This window comes from Bison bison, unplaced genomic scaffold (assembly GCF_000754665.1).
Source record: "Bison bison bison isolate TAMUID 2011002044 unplaced genomic scaffold, Bison_UMD1.0 scf7180017863938, whole genome shotgun sequence".
NCBI classification, from domain to species: Eukaryota; Metazoa; Chordata; class Mammalia; order Artiodactyla; family Bovidae; genus Bison; species Bison bison.
Genome location: NW_011494510.1, coordinates 342,691 through 346,997, shown reverse-complemented (window position 1 = coordinate 346,997; position 4,307 = coordinate 342,691).

The following is a 4,307-nucleotide window of genomic DNA, read 5'->3' as shown; positions in this document are numbered from 1 at the left end:
TGAGAGTCCCTTGGACTGCAAGGAGATCCAACCAGTCCATTCTAAAGGAGATCAGTCCTGGGTGTTCTTTGGAAGAAATGATGGTAAAACTGAAACTCCAGTACTTTGGCCACCTCATGCAAAGAGTTGACTCATTGGAAAAGACCCTGATGCTGGGAGGGATTGGGGGCAGGAGGAGAAGGTGACGACAGAGGTTGAGATGGCTGGATGGCTCGATGGACATGAGTTTGGATGAATTCCGGGAGTTGGTGATGGACAGGGAGGCCTGGCATGCTACAATCCATGGGGTCACAAAAAGTTGGACATGACTGAGTGACTGAACTGAACTGAACTGAAGGCTCAGAAAATGTTAAAAAAAAAAAAAAATGCCCTAGTACACAGTGGGAAGAATAGCTGTGACACTAGAAAAAAATGAGATATAGGAGGTACACTTACTTTCCTCACCTTCATGAGCACTGGAGCACTGTTCTGATTCAGATCCCTGTCATCCCTTAACAAAATTCTTGGACAAAATGGCCCCTAATGGTTTGGTTTGTCTACCTCCAGGATGCCTGTCTCTCTCTCTCATACATACAAACATATACAACGACACAATTTTAAATTGAAACCTGGTGGTTCAACAGTAAAAGAATCTGCCTACAAGGCAGGAGGCATGGGCTCAATCCCTGGGTTAGGAAGATCCCCTGGAGAAGGGAATGGCAACCCACTCCTGTGTTCCTGCATGAAGAACTCCATAGACAGAGGAGCCTGGCAGGCTACAGTCCATGGGGTTGCAAAAGTCAGACACAACTTAGCAACTAAACCACCACCACCACTGAAAGGCAAATTCATCATTCTGATAAGCTACATATATTTCCCCCCTTTTCACTGATTTTTAATACTTCTGTTCTAATAGTGTGCTGCTCAAACAATTATTAATTGTAATTTGTTCTCTTACTATATAATAACATTTCTGTTTGCTTTACAATCTCCACTACTAGAATTTTTATGGATGTATAATTTTCAATATAGTTAATATGTCACAAATTTATTACTGATAAGAACATGCTAAGGAAATCCTGCTTATTGCTGTTCCCATTATTTTTAGATAAAGATGCTCATTACAGTGTTACTTATTCTGATCAATTAAGAAGTTTCTAAGAATTTTCCAACAGAAGATCAGGATTACATGGTCAATATATAGGACTTCTCCCCCACTGTTTCATAAAAATAACCAAACTGTTCTCCAAGAAATGATATATCTGTTAACATGGGATTCTGGTAATACATGTTTTTAAGTATCTGCATTTGCACTTACCTTTACTGTTAACTTTTACTTAATTAAAAATTTAACTTATTAATTTAAAAATTATTAAGTTTGCTATTAAATTCTATTATTAACTTTTATTAATTTAAAACCATGACTTCGCTCATGGTCTAGTGGCTAATAAGTGTCCATGCTCCCAACATACGGGGACCAGGTTCGATGCCTGGTCAGGGAACTATTAATAGATCCCACATGCTGTAATGAGTTTGCATGTTGCAACTAAAGATTCCAGGTGCTACAACTAAGACCCAGGGAAGCCAGGCAAATAAATAAATATTACAAAAATAAAATGACATTTTTACTTTAACTGTTATATTACAATTTAGCATTGTGAGCCTAAAGATTAGGTCTACCTTAGTAAAACTCATGAATACTCAAGGTTTTGTTTGCTATAATTTGTTGTTTGTCACCATTCATCAAAAATAACTGCAAATCACATATGTGCAAAACTCAGTGACAGTCATACAAAGAAGAAAATCATGTGGTCTCTGACTTATATAAGTTTGTGACTGGTAGGAATGCCAAGGTGTATGTTCAGGTAACTATGATGATGTGAAACACAATAAATGACAGAAGATAGGCAGTTCTAGCAATGAAAGTTTAGTAATGCAGAGTAAATTAGAGAAGCCTTTAGGAAGTTATAGCATTTAAGCTGGCCCTTGAGAAAATACTAACTTAGGAAAGGATGACAGGACATGCAAGATGGAAGAAGGCTTGTATCCTCTAAAATTATAGTGCAAAAGTGTGGGCACATGTGCACATTTTCTAAAGTGGTACAAAAGCTTTCATCACATTTTCAGAGCCATCACTAACTGCACCACTGTATATATAGTGGTATAGATAGGCTTGTAAGGTATATACAAGTAGTAAGCAGAGGGAAGGAATTCTCAAAATAAACATATATTTATTCAATTTATAAATTATCAGGGATAAAATTAGCTTGTAACACCCAACATCTTGAGTTTCTTTTAATACCTAATGTTTTAATTTATTTTGATATTAATGCTTGAGGAGGTAGATTGAAACTCATTCCTTGGTGATAACAATCTTATTCATGATAACTATATTTTACTTTTTTCACTTAGCTTTTTGCTTTTCCATATAGATCTTTTGAAATAGACTCAACCCAAATCCCATAAAGGAGAATATCATGTATACACACACACACACACACACAGTTAATAAAACTAGTGGATGTGGTGGAATTCCAGTAGAACTATTCAAAACCCTGAAGGATGATACCATCAAGGTGTTGCATTCTTTAAGTCAGCATATCTGGAAGACCCAGCAGTAGCCACAGGACTGGAAAAGGTCAATCCTCACCCCAGTTCCCAAGAAGGGTAGTACTAAAGAATGTGCTACCCTTCAGACAAGTTGCATTCATCTCCCATGATAGTAATGTCATGCCTAAAATCTTGCATGCTATGCTTCAGTATTATGTGAACCAAGAATTTCCAGACGTCCAAGCTGGGTTTAGAAAAGGAAGAGGAACCAGAGATCAAATTGCCAACATTCGCTGGATAACAGAGAAAGCTAGGGAATTTCAGAGAGACATCTACCTCTGTTCCATCAAGTATGCCAAAGCCTTGGACTGTGTGGATCATAATAAACTGTGAAAAGCTCTTAAAGAGAGGGGAATCTCTTACATATCTCCTGAGAAACCTGTGTGTGGGTCAAGAAGCAACAGGCAGAACCCTGTATGGCACAACTGATTGGTTCAAGATTGAGAAAGTAGTAACACAGGGCTCTCTGCTGTCACCATGTTGTTTAATCTATACACTGAGCACATCATGAGAAATTCTGGGCTGAATGAGTTACAAGCTGGAGTATCAAGACAGCGGGAGAAACGTCAACAACCTCAGACATGAGGATGATACCACCTTAATGGCAGAAAACAAAGAGGAACTAATGAGCCTCCTGAGGGTGAAGAAGGAACGTGAAAGAGTGGGCTTAAAACTAAATATTAAAAAAAAAAAAAACTAAGATCATGGCATCCAGCCCCATTACTTCATGGCAAAGAGAGGAGGAAAATGTAGACAGATATCCTCTTCATGGGCTCTAAAAACACTGTGATGGTGAGTGTAGCCATGAAAATCAGAAGACTTTTGCTTCTTGGAAGGAAAGCTATGACAAACCTAGACAGTGTGTGAAAAAGCAGAGACATTACTCTATCAACAAAGGTCCCTATAATCAAGGCAATGGTCTTCCCAGTGGTCATGTACAGTTGTGGGAGCTGGACCATAAAGAAGGCAGAGCACGAAAGAATTGATGCCTTTGAACTGTAGTGCTGGAGAAGAGTCCTGAGAGTCCTTTGGATCAAACCAGTCCATCTTAAAGGAAATCAATCCTGAATACTCCTTGGAAGGACTGATACTAAAGCTTAAAGCCCAGTATTTTGGGTATCTGAGGCGAACAGCTGACTCACAGGAAAAGTCCATGATGCTAGGAAAGACTGAGGGCAGAAGGAGAAGAGGGTGAGATGGCTGGATGGCATCACTGATGCAGTGAACGTGAACTTGGGCAAACTTCAGGTGATGGTAAGGGACAGAGAGGCTTGGAGTGCTGCAGTCCATTGGGTTGCAAAGAGTCAGACATGACTGAATGACCGAACAATACACACACACACCTATGTATGTGTGTGTGTGTGTGTGCGTGCATGTGCGAGCAGTCCATGCATTGCAACAAAAGATCCTGTGTACTGCAACTAACATCTGATGTAGCCAAATAAAGGAGTGAATTAAAAATTTAGAACACTAAGACAAATATTATTTAATAACTTCTACACAGTGGCAGAGTTGAACTTATCTCTGGAAATCTGCCTCCTAATTCCACTGTCTTTATACTATATTACCTGCCCTGAGGGCTAAGTTACTTGGAGTTCAGGGGTTGGAATTATGGGTTCCTAATATACTAGGCGGCTGCCACGGGTGCGCTAAAGCGCAGGCGGCTGTAAGGGGCGCGCTAAAGCGCAGGCGGCTGCGACAGGCGCCCTAAAGCACGG